The sequence below is a fragment of the Pinus tabuliformis genome, chromosome 9 (assembly GCF_031772625.1).
Source record: "Pinus tabuliformis cultivar Carrire ecotype Pingquan chromosome 9, CPIR1, whole genome shotgun sequence".
In the NCBI taxonomy this organism is placed as follows: Eukaryota; Viridiplantae; Streptophyta; class Pinopsida; order Pinales; family Pinaceae; genus Pinus; species Pinus tabuliformis.
Genome location: NC_142307.1, coordinates 1,076,581,983 through 1,076,602,862, shown reverse-complemented (window position 1 = coordinate 1,076,602,862; position 20,880 = coordinate 1,076,581,983).

The window sequence follows — 20,880 nt, the reverse complement described above, 5'->3', positions numbered from 1 at the left end:
AGAAATTGGTTTTAGTTTCGTTTATAACTGAAATTTCAAATTGCTTTGCTTTGATTTCCCTTTTGGTTGACCTTTTTGTTTTTCGTGATTTTTTAGTGTCTCTTTGGCAATCTTGAGAGTATTTCTTGACATTTTGTTGGTTTGCTAAAGTCTTTTACAATTGTTCAGATTAGTTTGTGCAAGTTTGTAGTCCTTTCTCATTTCAAGTTTCATTTTATTGATGAGTTGTATAACGTGCAATGTTTAAGGACTCTTGGTGCTTGTTTCTTGAACTTTGAAATTTAGTAGTCTTTTTGTGACCTTGAAATTTTCTTTGGATTTCAAAAGAAAAAGACAAAAACATCACTTTTTCCTTTCCTTTTCTTTCCAAGCTTTTGGTTTTTTGGTTTCTTTTGTTGTTGTTTAGCAATTGTGAATGTTTTGAATTTGTTTTGCAAATTTGTTATTAAATTTTTGCCCTCTTTATTGTCAAGTTGGCTTATTGATTTTATAAATGAGCACATTTGCTTATCATATGAGTATTCATAGGATATTTCATCATCATCATTTAAATTTGCATTAGGTTAGTTTGCGTCATAAGCATTTTTAGTCTTTTGAGATTTTGAGTGTGTGTGGAGTGTTTCTAAAAAGAAGAAAATAAAAGAGTATTTTTCTTACATAAGTTTTTTGTAGAACCAAGTAGAAATCCCTTTTCATTGAAAGAAGATAATTTCATGCATATAGTTAAGTTTCTATTGATTTCTTTTGCATCGAAAACATCATAAGTTTCACTCTCGTTATACCTTTGACTTAAAGAACAAATCTCTAATATCAAGCAATATAATAAATGTATCTAGAAATTTTTTAATTTTTCATTAAAAACACCAACAAGTTTAAGTTCTTTAGGGCCTTGGAACAGGTGAGTGGAGAGTTACCTCTCCAAGTACACTCAAACTATCAAACATAGAAGTTGAATAATGAGTCAAATCCAGTGTTGTTAGAAAGACTAGGAAAGCTCTGTGACTGGGAGTCAAGGATGAGGGAGAGTGAAGATGAGGAAGAGAGATACACCCTCTCCTACTTGTTAGACCCCGCCCTAATACTATTCTGCCCGGCTTTTGATACAAATTGGTGCCCATAATTTCCATTCTTAAGCATCACATAGGTGGTTGCGGAGGGGAATCCCATGGCACCTGAGGTAGATGTTGCATCACATTCATCAGTACTTCTTGAGGGTACCCTTACGAAGCTTGGGAACTTGCACTGACAAAGGATGTTGTCTAGAGGTCAACGTAACTATTTCTGTTACCTTCGCTAGTAGGCTTCGGTTGTCATTACCCTAGATAATTTTCTGAAGGATCTTGATTTTCACTTTCTTGTAATTTGGTGTGTGGTCCTCATCACTTGGAATAGAAATACTTGGAAGTAGTTTTATTGATTGTATATTTAGGGACTTTTTAGATAGTGCTCTTTGCTCCTAGTTGGCCTAGATTTATAAATTTTTTACGTCTTTAATTAGTTCTCTTAAAAATAATTAAAAGTTGTTGATCGACTAGTTCGTCAGTCTAGGAGGCTTCGTGGGCTTTCACCTACGGGTGTTGAGCCTTCTCCTCGAAGGCATAGGAGAAATTTTTCCAGTGATTTCCAATGAGTGGAAGCAGACATAAAGGATATTGATCCTCTGAATGAAGTTATTGATTCACAGACTAGACCTGGTATAAGTAGAGAGTTGGAGAGGAACACTCCAGTCCTTTCTAGAGTCCTCTTCTAATCGGAAGACGTTATTGAGGTTGAAGAGATTCCTGAGTCTCTTTTGACTCCTAATTCTCCTCTTCCTCCCGATCATCTAGATTTTTTATTATATGTTGAGACTCCGACCAATAGGCCTTCGAGCCCAAGTCTATTTCAATGTTTTCATTCGATGACCACTACTGGGAGCATGGATTCCACCATGAGTGCTACTAGTATGCAAACTCCTGTATCCATACAAGGAGGAGGAATGTTTTCCATACCTTCTATTACTCCTAGAACTGCAATATTTGGCTTTGCATCCATTCCATATTCGAGTGGGGGCACCCAAGATTTTGCCTCCAGCACTGGTTTTAACCCCTTTGGAATGTCGACCAATGCAATTCCTTCAGTTCCATTAGTTTCTCCATCATCTTCCTCCACATCTATGAATTCCATGGCAAGTGGGTTAGCTTCTTTTCAGGGTTTCCCTTTTGGGAGTGGTCATATGCAACATTCTAACCCATCTTTAGGATCGATACCTTTCCCCTACATGGGTCAAAGTTGTAATCCTTTCCAAGGATGGACAAACCCTATTGTTCGTGTACTTGGAGCTGGAAATCAATTCTCTTTCGATCAACAGGGGAATATGTCATATTCTTCTATTAGTTTATTCCAGATTATTTTTCCCTATGCTCATGCATGGAACCCTTATCAACGGCTCTCTGCTCCATTCAAGATTTCTTTAGGGAGAAATTTCATTGGCTATGGAATTTTTCGACAGGAGTTGGTCAAACTTTGGTTTTTTCTAGGCCACAAGGATATCCTTATGGTTCAGATGTTTCTACAAATTACTTCAGGGAACCTGGTGCCTTCACAAATCTAGGGAATTATTTTCAGAATGTTGGGAATTCTGCTTAGACAGGGTGGCATCCTCAAGGTCCTCCACGATTACCTTTCCTAGCAACGTTAAACTTTCTAGATCTATCTAAATTGACTAATGATCTGATCAGCTATAACTCGTCTTAGCCTCTAGTTCCAACCAAACTTCCATAAGATATACCCAAATTCGAAGGGAAGACTGGTGAAGATCCGGGTGACCATATAACCACTTTCCACTTATGGTGTTCGTCAAAATCCTTAATATATGATTCAATTAGGTTGAGATTATTCCATTTTACCCTAAATATAAATGTGGCTAAGTGGTACATTGAACTCTTAGCGGCACCTTCACTTCTTTCACTGATTTGGCTACAATATTTTTGAACCATTTTCAGTTGCCTATCCGTTATGATGCTAGAATTGAGCTATTAGCTACTTTTCACCAAGACCAAGAAACACACATTTCAGACCATATCCAGGAATGGAGGAGAAGGAAGAGTCTCATTAAATATGATATTCCACAAGAATTCCTTCTTGAATGGTTTCTTAAATCTTTACAACCCGATATTTCTAAGGATTTATTGCTATCCAGTGTGTTCACTGAAGAACAAGCTATTTTTAGAGCCCAGAAGTTAGAACTTACATATTCTCAATCTATGGTTCTTCAAAAAAAAAAATTTGATGCTCCTAGGTCCAAGTTTGATTTAGCCAAGTCGAAGCCAGGTCCCCAAGCTAATGGGCTAGTCAGATCGATTGATGCTAACATGACCAACCTGTTAAATCAATTACAATAGTTGTCTTTACAAACTTCTTCTTCTATGCAAGAATCACCATAAGTGTATATGCCTTCTCAACCTTTAATATATAAATTCCATCCAAACTTCTAACCTCAAAGGAAATGAATAATCAGATGGGAAGAAGAAAGGTCGAGGTAGGAAAAGGAATCACGATGGGAAGGGTAATGCAAACAAACCCAACAATGATGGTGGAAGGGGTAAAAAAGAGTCTGAGAAGAAAGTAAAGTTTCCATGCAAGTTATGCAATGGAGATCACTTGACTGATATTTTCCCTGAGATTCGAGAGGCTCAATGCTTATTAGTTCAACAACGGTCTTCTAGCTCCTAGGTTGTGCTAACTAACCCTTTTCCCCAAGGGCAGCACTTACTTGCTGGTGCAAAATCTAGTATCGGTACCCCCACTGGGGGAACCTAGAAGGGGAAAATACATCAAATGTTTACATGATGAGTTCACATATTGACGTTGCTACATAGTCACATGATTATGGTGAATTAGAATCATCCAAGGCTAAGTCTACTCCTGATGCTTCAGAGCCACTCCATATCGAGAGGCACGTAGTTGAGTTTATACCTCATATGACGAAAGGCTCTGCAAAACACTTGACCATTAACCCTAATTGTAAGGAAGCCCAAAACTACTCAATTGTAGAAGATCTGGCTCAGAGACCTTGTGCTATGTTGGCATTAGAGGTACTCTAGTTGTGCCCAGCATAAAGGAGTGTATTTCTCATTTCTATCGGAGCCGCTGATCCAAAAAACTCTCTTGTTCTTACATTTGATATCTTAAACATCAAGAAGAGACTCCCACATCATATGGAATTTCATATTAAGTCTACGTTTTGAAAGACCAATATCTTTTGAACTATAGTCAATGAGGGAGCTTCCATATGTGTAATGTCCATATCATGTTGCAAAGTTATTGGATCACCTGAGGCTGTTCCTTCACCTACTCTATTGACAACATTTGATGGTCATTCTCATCGACACGTGGGATTATTCCATCCTTTCCCATATGTTTTGGGGGTAAGGTGGTAAATATTGAAGTAGAGATAGTTGATGCAAATCTGGATTACAATCTCCTTTTAGGTAGGAATTGGATTTATGATATGGATGTTGTATTGTTTCATCGTTAATTCACATCCTTTTTTTTCCTCATGAAGTGAGATTTGTAAAGGCTGATCAGATGGATTATTATCCGGGTGACTCCCATGCATCTTCTAAATCTATTATTCTATTGGTGAACAATCCCAAGTAGCCTATACAAAATTTAGGAGTTGGAATGTACTCTTCCTTAATGGGTACCTTTGGTTTTCCTGCTCCTATAGCTAGAATTAATGCTATTTCATCCTCCAAGGCACCTTCTCGAAGAGAGTTCTTTAGAACTCATTATTTTTCAGAACCTTGGCCCTTACCCTCATCTACCACCAAATTAGGTGAGGGGCAGGTAGGTGGAATGTCATATCCCATGTCTGCAGTGGAAATTGATTATCAGTCTATTGTTAGATCCTACTCCTTTTTCACCGGAGGAGTTGGATGAGGATATGGCTCCGGCCTGGACACTAGATTCGACTTCTACTCTAGATTGCTTAGATACTGTCCTACCATATAAAGAAGAAATTCTAGAAGCAATGATGGGTGTGGAAAGACCATGGAATTATTTACATCATTGTTCGTATTTTGTCCCTCATTTGCGGGAAGTTGAATCAACTTTGTCCAATTCTTCATCTGCTAGTCATTTTCATGCTGTTTTGAACCCTTTGGCTCCAGCACAATTTTCTGCCGAAGGTAACATGTTTGTATTTCACAAACTATTCCAATGAATATCTCTAGGAATCCCAACATAATTGAAAATGTCTTCATTGGAGCTGATTGTTCCCCTAAAGAAATTCAAACTTATACTGATCTTTTAAAGAGTTTCAAGATGTGTTCACTTGTTCTTATGAGGAAATGTCTGCGATAGATCCATCTATAGTCCAGCATGAGATCAAGATGTACGAAAATGAAAAACCTATTTGTCAGAAACTTAAAACGGTAAACCCTAGAAAAGTAGAAATTATCCAAGCTAAAGTTGAGTAGTTTCTTAAGGCGGGTTTCATATATCCCATTCCCTTAGTTGAGTGGGTCTCTAATCTAGTCCCTATAGACAAAAGGGAAGGAAAAATCTATGCATGCATTGACTTTATGGACCTAAATAAGGCTTGTCCTAAGGACAATTACCCCACACCCTTTATTGATCAGATTATTGATGAATGCACAAGTAATGAAATTTTCTCATTTATGGATGAATTTTCTGGCTATAATCAAATTACTGTCTGTCTAGAAGATCAACATAAGACAACTTTTATTTGTCCCTGGGGTACATATGCATATAAAAGGATGCCTTTTGACCTAAGAAGTGCTGGAGCTACTTTTCAGCGGGCCATGTCATACGTTTTTTATGATATCAAGCACATTATTGAAGCTTATTTAGATGATTTTGCTACCCATTCTCAAAAGATAATAGATCATCCTAAATGTCTTCGATTTATTTTTGAATGATGACGTCTTTTTAAAATCTAGTGGAATCCGAATAAGTGTGTTTTCACCGTCACATCTAGTCGGTTGTTGGAATTCATTGTGTCAACTGAGGGGATTCATGTAGATCCCCTCAAGGTTGAGGCAATACTTCAGTTGTCTCCCCTCTCCTCTATACATCAACTTCAGAGTCTCCAAGGAAAAGAAAATTTCTTGAGGAGATTTATTTCCAATTATTCCAAGATCACAAAAGGATTTACTTAAGAAAGGGGTCCCATTTCTATGGGATGATTTCACTCAATTCTCTTTTGATGCTTTGAAAAAATCATTAACCTCTTGTCATTTTTTTGAGTCCACCCAATTATACCAAAGACTTCCTTTTGTATCTCACGACAACATAATCAACTATTGGTATGGTTCTAATTCAAGAAGATGATGCCTTATGTGAGCACCTAATCTACTATCTAAGACGAGGCTTAGTAGATCCTGAACTATGCTATTCTCCCATTGAGAAGTTAGCTTTGGCAGTTTTCCATGCTGTCCAGTGGCTTAGACATTATATTCAGCTTCGAAAAAATTTCGTCTTAGTAGTCGTCAATCAATTTCAATTTATTCTCAGTAGGCGAGTGATTGGGGGAAAATATAATAGATGGATTGTCATTCTAAGAGAATTCGACCTCAAATTCATGTCAGTTAAGTCTAATAAATCTTTAGTATTTGTAGAGTTGATCTCAGAGTTGCCTTGTGAGGAAGAAATCGTTTATGAGGAAACTTTTCCTGATGAACATCTGTTTCTTATTTCCTTGCAAGATCCTTGGTATGGGGATATTATTATATATCTCCAAACTTCGAAGTTACCACGCTCTTTTTCCAAGGATGAACATAGAAAATTGCATCACCTCGCTAAAAGTTATATTACTATAGGTGATAATTTATATTGTCGCGGGGTTGACTCAATCCTTAGATGTTGTTTAAACTTAGAAGAAGCTAAGTCTATGCTTAATGATTTCCGTAGTGGAGCTTGCGGTGGTCATCTATTTGGGCATGCAACAACCCAAAAAAATTGTGAGCAGGCTACTTTTGGCCTTCGATCTTCAAAGATTGTATTGAAGCAGTAAATAGATGCCATCTTTGTCAAGTGTATACTCGGAAAACACGTGCACATCCATATCTTCTTTTCCCTGTGATCACCATTGGTCCTTTCACGAAGTGGGGTATTAATTTTACTACTTGTAATCCGCCTTTGGTAGGAAATCACAAGTATATCATAGTAGCCGTAGACTACTTTACTAAGTGGGATGAGGCTATGCCTACTTTTAAGAATGATTGTGAAATAATAGCCTATTTCTCTTCAATCAAGTTATTTCCTGGTTCGTTATTCCTAAAGAGATTGTCACTAACCATGGCAGTCATTTCCAAAATCAAACGATGTATGAATTAGCTCTCAAGTTGGGTTTCCAGCGAGAGCATTCATCTCCATATTATCCTTGGGCCAATGGATAGGTCGAAGCCATGAACAAATCCCTCAAAATCATCCTGCAAAGGATGATTAACAAAACTTTATACAATTGACACATCATGTTATATCCAGAACTTTGGGCATACCGAATGTTAGTTAATATTGCCACTGGTTTTACTCTCTTTCAACTAGTTTATGGGTTGGAATCCATTTTTCTTGTGGAATGTGAAATTCCTTCCCTTAAACTGGCTATTGAACTTCTTCCTAATACTTCTAGCCTTGAAGAACACCTCGTTCATCTGGAACATCGTGATGAGCAACGTCGAGATGTCGTCATAATAAACGAAACTCATAAGAGGAGGGTAAAAACAAATTATGATAAAGTTGTCTATCCTAGAAATTTTTCTGAATGCAACCTTGTCTTAGTCTATGATCAGGAAAAAGATGCCTTGGGGGTAGGCAAGTCTAGATCTATGTGGTATTGTCCCTTCATTTTTAAAAAATTTTTGAAAAAGGGAGCTTATGAATTGATTGATTTTGAAGGAAACAAGTTAGAGGAGCCCAGAAATGGGCTCTACCTTAAGAAGTACTTTGCTTAGGCTTTGGCCTAGAATTTTCTTGATTGTATATATTGTATCATTGTACATAACTATCTATCGGTTTTAGTGATGTTGATATTTTTGATCTACTTTGGTATGTATTGAGGGACGATTTGATATATCTAGGGTTCACCGATGGTTCTAGTAGACACACCCGGAACCTTGCTTCCACAGCTTGGGGGATTTATTATTCATATGTCCAGTTGTTGGTTTTGAGAGGAGTATGTATCAGTCCCGCTTCAAATAATATCTTCGAATATACGGTTGTTATTAATTTACTATCTAAGGCAATATCGCTTGTTATTGATTCATTAGTAGCTTATTTGGATTAACAACTGGTGGCGTCTCAATTGAATAACATCTATCATGTGAGAGATCGTTATTTATATCGCCAATTTATGAGAGTGTGTTTATCACAAAGATCATTTGTTTATGTCACATTTATTCATATTCTACGACCAAAAAATTCATTAGCATATTCTATCACTAATTAAGCATTGGATTGGGATATAAATCATTCATCACATTAAAACATAAAAAATAATCGAAGTATTATATCTATATATATATATATATGATCATGATAAACCATTTGTATATAGATAGAGTTCTGTGTCCAAAATAATATAAAAAATCAGGACAAAATTTTCTACAAAATTAAGGCTTATGCCCATCATCATGTCTAATAAAAATATCTGATCATCTATCGAGAAATTCTACTCAGGATGATTGGCAAGAAAGAAAATGATGGTATTGGCCACCTGCCGAAATAGTTTCACCCAATCGCATGGTACTCACACCACGTGTCATTTCATCTCCTCTCGTAGCTCCTTTATAGCCACCATAGGTACTTGGTGATTTAACCTCACCAAGTTTCTCTAAACTACATGGAAGATCCTCTCAGTCTCTTCTGTGGCCACTTCGACGTCTCTTCTGCGACACCTATGTCGAGGAAGACCATCAGGTCTCACTGGTCCAACATCTATGTCATGATCAATAATTTTGTAAGTGTTTTGTCTCATCAAAAATGTTTTTTAGTTCATTTATACTTAAAATCCAAAAAATAAAATTTTAAAATTCAACAATTCAAAATAATTTATACCTATGGCACCCCAAGTTGCATTTGGTGGCAACACTAGATCCAAATCTCCTCTAAAATCCATTCCAACATAAGGGTAGTCTTCAACTGCAATGACCTCTTGTTCCCACCAAAGGAAAAAATCATCATCAAATGTAGTCCTAGGGACTTCACCACCCCCTAGTAGTTTCATTAAGTCAGCCCACCTTCCCATCTGTGGATCTCTTGGGTTCCTGATGGTGGATAATACCCTGGGACGAAGCCCAAGTAATCTCTCAAAGAAGAAGGAACACAAGACGGTTCCATATCCAAAAATTTTTGTCTGACCCTTCTGCATAAACGTAAGTTATTTTTTCATATTGGCTAGCAAAGGTGTGTACCAATCAAAGAATTAGCAAGACAATCCACTACAAGACTCATTCAAACATGCAAAGCCTAATGTATAGTAGTAGAACCATTTAGCCTGGCTATGGTAAAAATCAATATTCTCAGTGATAAACTATCTACATGCTTGATTGGAATCTGGCTTCCAATATTTTCGGTGTTTCCAGGACAGTATATGCGGACGTAGTCCTCTACACTAAGACTACCTCTTATCCTTATGGTTGAGTGGACTCTCTCTCCCCTATGGGAAATACCTGTAATGAAATAGATATCCTCTATTTCAATCCTCAGGGGCATCTGATCAATCACAAAAGCATCTTCTTATGCACTCCAGTAGTGGATTGACATTTCAAGCAACCTGGTATTTCCCTTCATATCGACATTTCAAGAATTTTAACAATGCACATCCTCGTAAGGCATCTAATGCATTTTGGTCCTCCATTACTTGATTATCAATTGCACTATGCTCTCTTTCATGCCAATTAATCGACATCCTGAAAAAAATAATGTTTTGAATCATTCAAACTGTGCTTTTCAATTTTGAATTCGTGCACATGCAGGTTCTTTATTAACATAGTCGCGTATATGTCATTCCTGTACATGGATCACATGTATCCAACCCACGTGTATGTTGAGAGAAAATTTTAAAAATAATTTCCCAAGGTCAAATTTGTGACAAAGCATATAAAAATCGTTAAAACTTGTCAAAAGCTCAATTAGAAGGTTACTTGGAAGATTGGAAGAAGTTTGAACAGTTGAATTTGATGGAGGAAGCTTGCTTGGTTTTTTTCTCCATAGATCCTTCACCGAATTGCTTAAAACACAAATGAGAAATTGTGAGTCAAAAATTCCTTATAAGGTTGACAAATGAAAATTACTTTTTCTAAACTTCAATTTTATTTTTTTTGTGGACTTTTTGACCTTTTAACTTGGAGTGTTGGGATGGGTTGTTTTTACAGGATACTTTGGAGATTTTTTGAGAAATTTCTTCGGTTACATGACTGCAGACCCATCATAGCAGGTATCATTTTCTTACTGGGATATAGGTTAGTGAATATCACTTTCCGCTGCATTTTTCATATTAGACTATTACAGGTTTATTTGGGCACATCATTGCCAACGATCAGATCACTACAAAATAGGGCTCATCAAACCCTAATTCAATTTCTACATGCCCTAGACAAGTCATCTATTGAATTCTTTCATCCATGAAAGTTTCCTAGCTTGAAACCTGTTGGACACCTAATCCTAAAGGGTTAGCGTGGAAGTTGAATGGACAAAGCAGTCCAAGAGACCTTGGGATCTGAATCCCAAGAGTCACCTATTGTACTATAAATGTACATCTATTGTTAATAAAAATGGTACTCACTGATTTATCTTTCTCATATCTGTCTTGCTATCCATGTGAGTTTAACATGGTATCGGAGCCACTTGTTTTTCTGTGGCCTGTTATGTGCATATGAGTCCTAGCCCTCTGCCTTTTACAGTCCTAACCCTCGAAATTATGCCTGCGCTCTTTGGCTGTCATCACTGTTTATAAATGTTTTGTAAAAAAAAAAAAAAGCGTTGTCCTGACCATTTAAATTCCTAACTGTGCATTGTTGAGTTTGTGAAAGTCATGACTGTTGCGTTAATGGTATATTGACTATGTGTGGAAATACCTTGAAGACCATGTGCGATGGCCGTGTTCAAATGTCGTTGGCGGTGTTCAACTACTCTTTCATTAATGATTGAATTTGGTGGGCCTGTTATATAATTATGGTGCATTGATAATTCAAAGGCATGCCATGTTTTAATACATGCGTTTTTAGCTCCTGTTACAGTTACGTTATTCAACTCCATGCTGCTAAATCCATTGCACTCCCCAGTCTGGCACTACCACCATCCAATCCGTTGCACTACTCTTCTGTCAAGAGACCTGTTGCAAATGCTGTCTCACTGCGTCAGGCGTTTATATTCTCCTATACTCCACTGAAAACGTTGTCCCACTGCGTCTCTGCCAAGCCTGTGCAGCCTCTGTCAAGTTAGCGTTACTGAAATAATAGCCATTACACCGTTTCACAGAATTTAGAGTCTCAGGGTGAGAAACGGTGCATCTCCCTGCGAATAATAGTGCATTTTATGTGTTCTTTTGTCCCTGGTCATGCAATCGACGGTAAGACGTTGGAATTTGAGAAATGATCACGGTAAGTACCGGCTTTTGAGTAATTTAGCCGCTAAAACTCTTCAATGAGGTAAAGGAGTTTTTTCGTGATACAAAGGTCGGTGATTATTTTTCGGTGGAGATTGCTTTTGGTTTTTTATTAAGCCCAAAGGATTCTGTGGAACGGGCTTTGAACCTCGGCGGGCTGTTTAGGCATATGCATTTATGATATTTGCTCGTATATATCTGTAAAGACGGACATTGCAGGCGACATCTAAAAGTCTGTACAGAAAAGCTTTATATAGGAACTCGTGCAATTTTACGGAGATATTTGTATAATTTGTGCAGCATATTTGTAGCATTTTGCCGTGCATAGAGGTAATATGAGAAAACATTTATAAGCCTTGAAAAGAAAAGCTTTGAATGAAAATTTGGGCAACTGTGAGTTGTAAGGCTGGTGAAATATCTTTACAGTTAAGCTTTGCACAGAAAACCTTGCAGCAGATCGCTTCTTTGTATTTGTTTATGTTAAGGACGTAGATAGTTGATTGCATGCGCAGCTCTCATCAACATTCAACATATAAATCGTTGAATGCTATATGCGATTATCAAGGGAGGGAGTTAAGAGATCTCCACTTGCCTTAAGATGGAAGAGCGGATGCCCTCCTCACTGTGTTGAGTAGAGTGCCGATGCAAGTGCTTAAAATTGTTGTTTCATATAAAAACATTGGTGCGGTGAGCAATCATAACAGCTGTGCCTAAGCATCGGTCTCTTGTTGCCTCTGGGTGTTCTCCTTTATATGGTCTCAAGGCAGAGAACACAGTGTGTGCGACATTAAGCGATACATGAAGAGGGGCAGGTAAACACCGGTTCCATATATCATTGTTTTCAAAGAATCCTGTGATCTCTTTTATTAATTTCACATCAGTCGGGTCTACCTTCTCCGGTCCAATTAGCTCCATCAAATTGAAAGCATCAACTTCAAAATTTCTTATTGTTGACTCCAACTGAAGGCTATTTGGTTCCGTCGAATTGCTAGCAGAAGTGGAGTCTGATTCGGCTTTTTGAGAGTTACGGTCTTCAGACGGAGGTGGTTCTTCTGTAGTAGTAGAAACGGACCCGCTCTTAAAACCTTTGTCGTGCTGGTCGTCATTGCTACCTCTCGGCACCTATCCATCCTCTGGTTTCATAATGGTTCCGAAGTAAACTTGGTCGACTGTGTGGCTTTCCGACGGTGTTTAGCTTGCGCTGTAGCTTGATTTGCGCATCAACACTCCATAGCTGGAAACGAACAATGCACTAGCAATTGCAAAGGGAGGCTTCGAATGATCAATACTTCATGGCGTCAGGCTCATATAAATTGATGCAGGGATCAGTTCATTGCTTGGGAGAAGTGCGTTAAAGAAGGCGAGGCGAATAAAGAAGATATTGCTGACAAATGCTACAAAGTTACATCGTTGCTAAGAGAATGTATGGACCTTCATTCGGATTACTACGAGCCTTTATTTAGAGCCGAGAAGGCCATGGATGAGAAGATAGCTGCAGAAATGAATGGGCAGGATTCACAAAAAGATGCACAAGTCGAGGAACGGCAGTCGCATGATAACCGAGAGTAAATGTTATTTTTTGTTGTGTTATTCTTTTAACATCCTTTGAGATCTGCCTGGTCTGCAGGGCATCTTTTCTTTGAACCAGAATTGAGATTCAATCAAAATTTGATTAGAAATTTCGAGTTATTACGATTTTGTTTTCGTGGATGACCAAATAAAAACCTCTGAAGGCATAGGTTGCAAGAGAAAAGCTTTATCACACATTCTCCGTTGTCGATGATAGATCGAAGAAGAATATTCTGACCGCGTTGCGATTTACCAATGAAGGTCAAGGATGTGAGTAGCAGTAGGGAATCCACAGATACATCAGCAGTTGTGATCTTGGTGTCAAAGCCAATTTTTGTTAGGCTGTTGATTCTGCTGTTTAATTTATTTTGGGTTCTTTTGACGTCTCATTATTAGACTGTACACATTGATATAACCCATTAATGTGCTCGGCCTAGGCTGTGATTTAAGAACTATTTTTACCCTTCACTCCTTGAATAAGAGCAAGAAGATATCCACGATGGGTTTGCTTCATGATGAATTATTGATTTGCTGCATTTTTATATAAAAAATGAAGAAGTTATAGACTGTACTATGTTACAGAAAAAGAAGGAAGTTTCTCTAATATTACAGAATCCAAGCCGAGTTACTGTACTTTGTGTGCCTGTTGCCTGAGCTTGGTGTTCTCTCAAGTCAGACCCTTGTATTGTGTATTGATTCATGTGTTGGTGTTAATAGCTCAGTGCGTTGAATGACTGGTTCATTACCACGGTTTGTGACTGCGGTGAATGGTGTGAATACAATGTTAAATGGTCCTTCTGCAATAGTTATATGTTGAAAACTGTACATGGTTGAAAACTGTACATGGTTGCACACTAATCATCTGCTGCATATTTATAAAGAATATTGCTGGTTGTGATCAATTTTTAAGGTGTAAATCAGACATTGAAGGAAAAATGGCCAGAACCAGTGAAGTATTACAGTTCCTTAAAACTTTGATATTATCTACTGTTGATGACACATTACAAATCAGCAAAGGATCTCTCTCAAAAATTCAGACATGTTTACAATATGCACAAGAAAAGATAGAGTTTTTGCAGCTTGAATCACAGCTACAACAGGAAGAATTACAGCAGTGGAGTCATCATTCTGAACCTGTTTCTGTTCAGAACAATGAAGCAGACTCCCATAAACAGCAAGTCAATATTGTTCAAGTTCATTTAGATTCAGTACCCAATAAAGCAGCAGCTGTACATACAGATGCAGAAACTCAGTCTGCACTTCCCAAGCCCATCATCAGACCTTGGGAACAGCTTGTCCACAACAAGCACAAAACTGGTCTTGGATATGACAAGGACTTGTCCTTTCATATTCCAGACTATGCCAAGCCCATTCAGTTTCAGAGTGCTGGATTCATTTATGACAGTTCACCTGCTCCTTATGATAGTTCAGCTTCAACTGTTCCTGATTCTGCCCCTCTTCCACAGCAACAACAACAACAACAACATATCGTCAAATGCCAACACTGTGACCGAGTTGGCCATCTGAAAGATCACTGTTTTGATCTTCATCCATGTGAGCACTGTCATAAAACCAGCCATTCTTCACACAGGTGCTTCAAAAACAAACGTCCTGCAAGAACAAAGATTCATCTTGGATGGATCGCTTCTTGGCAATGGGCATCAACAGCCAAGAAGATATTCCAAACACATGTCAGAACTTGTTCCAGAGTACTGAACAGTCTTGCAGTTGAGTTTTCTCCATCTTCTCACCTTGTATCTGACAGGGGGGGAAATGATGGTCATCTACAAGCTTCAAAGTCACATCAAGCGAGCCTGAGCCACAACCTGCCACACCAGTTTCAGAGTTGCAGCCAGAGACAAAGATGCCCGTGATCACATATTGAGAACACTTCCTCTAGCAGAAGGCACCAGCTTCTTGCCAGTTTTGGAAGAGTTCCAGGAATTGCATTAAGCATTCCAGAGTTGTTGGTTATCCTTAAACCATCACAGGTTGAGACTTCCCTTTTCAGGTTGAAGTTTTACCTTTTATGCGGGGTGAGACCTCCCTTTTATGGTTGAAGGTTTCCCTCTTTAAAACAATAGGATCACTTCCTCTAGAAGAAAACTTCAGTTTCTTGCCAGTTTTGGAAGAGTTCCGGGAACTGCACTAAGCGTTCCAGTGTTGGTGGTCATCCTTAAACCACCGCCCTTTATACCAACATTTCATAGAGCACAATCAGCCTAGTGCTGCCATGCATTCTTTGCACATTTTGTATTACAGCTCTTTTCTTGGACTCATACATAACCCTTCGGATTAAGGGGGGGAATGTTGGACACCTAATCCTAAAGGGTTAGCGTGGAAGTTGAATGGACAAAGCAGTCCAAGAGACCTTGGGATCTGAATCCCAATAGTCACCTATTGTACTATAAATGTACATCTATTGTTAATAAAAATGGTACTCACTGATTTATCTTTCTCATATCTGTCTTGCTATCCATGTGAGTTTAACAAAACCCTACTAAAATGCCTCTTTGGGACACCAATGCAGCCTTGGTTAGGGGAAACTTCTTTGCACAGCAGGTAGGCCCATTCAGACCTGCACTGTAGTGCACTTAGGCCCACTTTAACCTGCGCTAGGCGAGGATGAGCGAAATTGACATAGGATTCTAGGAATATTCCTTGATTCTAGAGCATTCTAAAAGGATGCCCAGCTCTTATCCCATCCTATGAGCTCGACTTTGGATAGGATATGGATCAATTAACCCTCTATGCTCTCATCCCTTTCTCCATGGAAACTAACTATCCAATTATGGAAAACCATTCAATGGCTAATTTATGACAAAACCACTTGCGTTTCCCTATAAATTGACCACTCATCATAGTGATCAGGGGCTGGAACTTGGATTGTAGAGAAATATTGTTGGTTTGAGACTTGAAATCATTGTCAAGTAATGTTATGCTACTGGATTGATGTGTTATTGGTGTGATGATGGTTTGGACTAAGCTGGATGAGTGATACGAGATAGAACCACATTGGGTGTAACTTCTCCTTCTATCAATCGATAAAGTTGCTTGTTCCTTTCCCCAATATGGTCGCCAATTTTTTATATGGAATTTATACCTACGGATAAGTACATCTTCCCTAAGTGGGTATTTACACTTAGAACAATAGAATTAAAGTCCTTTTCAACTCGCAAACAGAGTGGAAACAACCTCTACTCATTATAAGGATAACCCTTTTCCAGACTGAGATATATTACTTACGAAAAAGGAATACGTTGATTGACCATGGTCAATAGTTTCTCTCTTGTATTATTTTACGCTTTTTCAAAATTGAGAGACAAATTTATGAAAAAGAACTTTTGGAGTTTTATTTTTGTACCTTTTCAAACTCTCTAAACATGAAAAGGACTGAGTTCTCATCGTCGTTAAACTCGTTAAAACATCAAATAGAGACAAACTTGTCCATCGTGACAAGACCGAGTTTCACCTTTGCTAGACTCGTTAAAACATCACATAGCGATGGATTCACCTGAAGGGTGGAATTATACATCAAGCATATGTTATCCCCCTCAAGCTTGTTAAACAAAATAAAGAGGTACTGGTCAACAATGACTAAGGAAAATGGGAAAGGGGATAAATCACTTTATGGTAGCAAGTCACTCTTGAACATGACACTTTCACTTCATCTCTGTGACTATTTGGGTTGGGTTATTTGCCTGATGGTTATTGTACCTATGGTCTATCACACCATCCATCACTTTCGTTTTGGGTCAATGCTGCCAATTCATTTAGTGTCACCAACATGCTCAAAAGAAGTCATTCTGTAAACTTCATCCTTTGCAAAACTCATAAACCTTCATTTTCATGACCACCATTCATGAACATTGTGTTGCCAGTCACATTCTGTCTTCAAAATCATTACACTCATTTCGTGTCGTTGATGGGAGATACATCAAGGCCTTCTTGTGACGAGTTGCTTCTTGTCGACATCAACACATTATCCAGGAATTTGACTTAGAAACATCCTTCTAGTACCTTGAGGCTTGCATACATCAACGGAAAGTTTCTCACTTTCAGCAACAGGTTAACATCACAGGCCTTCGAAAGAAATACTTTGTATGGTGTTTGACATCAAAACATCTATTCACACCATGTAGAATGTACTGTAGTACCTTGAGAATCATTATCATTATCGGTGATTTCTCTCGCGTTTGTTAACATCTTACATCGTTGACTGGTAATCAGACGGTGTCCTCCCATGTTCGACTTCAGATCATATTTTCACATGGTTAGACTCATACTTGAGCAAATTATTGGACGAGATAGAGGACCCCAGATCTAGTTTCATCCATCCGGGTTGCGAATTCAAGAGATTACTAAATCATCTCTACGATGGATTTACACAGATGGTAATCCTATCATGGGTCTATATCTGTAGATGACTATCTAATTTATGTACATGTAATGAAAAGTTTATATACTAAGCATGGCTATGCCTTCCCTCAACAATTCATGAAAAATTCAAAGACATCATGATATTATGTATTGTAATTTATGCAGGTCACCGTCCGATTTAGATCCTCCCCATCACATCATAAAGCATATCACTCGACATTATCATTTTCGAGTTCATGCTTTAGGGGGAAGATGTGACAGGTCTATTTGGGCACATCATTCCCGAAAATCAGGTCAGTACAAATAGGGCTCATCAAACCCTAATTCAGTTGCTACATGCCCTAGACAAGTCATCATATTGAATGCTTTCATCCATGAAAGTTTCCTAGCTTGAAACCTTGTTGAAATGCCTCTTTGGGACACTAGTGCAGCCTTGGTCAGGGGAACTGCTCTGAATAGTAGGTAGGCCCATTTAGACCTCCGTTGCAATGCACTAAGGCCCACTTTAACTTGCGTTGGGCAAGGATGAGCAAAATTGACATAGGATTCTAGGAATATTCCTTGATTCTAGAGCATTATAAAAGGATGCCCAAATCTTATCCCATCCTATGAGCTCGTTTGGATGGGTTATGGATCAATTAACCCTTTATCCTCTCATTCCTTTCTCCATGGAAACTAACTATCCAATTATGGAAAACCATTCATGCCTAATTTATGACAAAACAACTTGTATTTCCATATAAATTGACCACTCATCATAGTGATCAGGGGCTAGAACTTGGATTGTAGAGAAATAATATTGGTTTGAGACTTGAAATCATTGTCAAGTAATGTTATTCTACTGGATTGATGTGCTATTGGTGTGATGAGGGTTTGGACTAAGCTGGATGAGTGACACTGGATCAAACCACATTGGGTGTAACTTCTCCTTCTATCAATCAATAAAGTTGTTTGTTCCTTTTCGCATACTTTTGTCCATATCTATGATGAATGTATGTTCAAATTTTTTTGATTCCATTTGTTTATAGTAGATAGATCATATGCTTTGATTTTTGTCCTCTTCTATTTATGTTGGCAAGTACCAACTGTGTGAATTCAGTTTGAGCAGGAGTGACGGGAGAAATTCAAAGGAGATCAAAGGAATCGAAGGATCACAAGTAGGTTCTTTTATCTTATCTATCTATTGTAGGAAAAGGTTAAACATATTTACTTCTATTTTCCTAAGTGTAACTACCCACTTAGGGAAGATGTACTTGTCCGTAGTTATAAATTCCATATAACATAGCCTCCATACTGTGATATTTTTTCCATAAGGTTGACCCCATCAAATCTTGGTTCTAAAACCATTTTCACTCACCAACTTATAAAGTCATGATATGATGGTAGATCCAACCTTTACATGGGCATCTTAGTTAGATCCTCGCTAGCATATGTTACCCATGTTGCTATATTGCGTAGGCTCAGGATTCCTCTTTAGTCTCGCCATGACTTGTGCGTTGAAGATTCATTGTCTTTCCTCTTAGCTATTTTTCTATATTTATAACCTAGAGGCTCCTTTGTCTTGAGTTGTACTGCTGCATTGCATGTTGACCATTTGTACCTTTTGGCCTTGAGCCGGCTTCACTTGGACTCATTTTTAAGCCACCTTTTGACCATGTCTTATGAAAGATCAACCTTGCAATCACTTAGCCTCTACAGCTTGACACACTCTTTTTACCAGTGAAAAGAACATTCCTTTGAGTGTCATTGACCAGTCTCGTCACCTTGCATTGAGCATAGGAATGTTCCCCTCCTAGGAACCAGTGCGTCTGTATTTGGACACTCATTCTTTCCATTGTACTATATCATTCTTTTATTCCTTTTTAGGCTTCATGAATATGAAAAAGACAAAAAAACTATATATACCAAAAAAGAGTGGGAATGGGACATTATTTCCATATTTGATGGTAGCTAGAGTCATTTGTGTCACCCTTGAATGAAGCACTCAAAAAATAAGTCTTTCCTCCATTGGTATGGGCTTTAGTTTGACTTAGGAGAGCCTTAACCTTGTTATTGAGTCAGTACTCATCCGATTGGTTATCTCTTCCAATCATATGAAGAGTTTTCTTATTCCTCTTGCATGACAAAATTATACAAAGTTATCATATGCTGCCATGTAGTCACATTTTAGTTGTGCTTTTGTTCAAGGGAAATAAACCTGAGGCGACCTTTCTACGGTGTCTCTTGACCTATTTTTTAGTCGGCCATCCCTAGTATTTAGAGTCATGTTAGTTATCAGATTAGCTATTTGGTCCTTTGCTCGTGCTAGTTTGAGAAGGTCTCTATTGAATTCTTGCTGGAGGGCCTTGCTCTTATTGACTACGACAAATTGCTCTGAGAGCATATCTAGAGCCGCACCTTGGCCCTATTTTTATTGTTGATTCGTCACCTTGTGCTCAACATTGATTAGTATCATGGATCTTTGACAAAGTGGTTTCCCCCATGTTTCATGTCAACTTTCATTATCACACATTTCGATTCATGCAATACCTTGGTTTCCGTTTGACCCTATTGGTGGATTCCTCGCCTCTATGTCAACTTTCATTACTGGTTGGTTTAGATGGTTTCTATCGTGCACTAGCTACATCTTGTGTACATCGGAAACATGCTTCGGTTGGGTTACTACATCTTTATTTTTCTGATTCCTTCCACATTATTAGCATGCAGTTTACACTCATGGTGGATTGATGAAGGATGCCATAGTGCCTTCCATCCAACGGATCGTTTCTGTTATAGACATTTTTGTGCCTTACAGCTCTAAGCATGAAATTTCCATAAACCAAGGGATCCTAAGTCCCTAAAAGTGTTGTTCCTACCCCTAAAGGAACAAGGTCAACAAACTACAGCTTCTCCCAGAAGTTCTCCACCAGAAACTGCTCAGAAACAGTCAAATCAGGATCATTTCAGCTGCTCCACTAGCTAGCTGCGTTGCATAGCACCCCAATACACTAGCTAGGTGCGTTGCAATGCACCTAAATGCACTACCAGGGTGCGCTGAGCGGGAAATGACAAATGGCAGTGTCATTCCGCGAGGTGGACAGTCAATGGAAGCTTCCAGAATCTTCCCCAATGACACTTGCCTCACTGAGTTCGACCAAGGATGAGTAAGAGGCTCTCAGTCTCCAAGTGGAAGCAAGAACTGACAGAGAGAAGCCATAAGTCAAACCATAAGTTGACTCATCCTCTTTGCATACATCTATATATGGATCCCTCATCCCAGAGATCCGGGGGCTGGAATTTTGTACTTTGCAGAGAATTGCTGTTGGTTTTGAGAGAGAGAT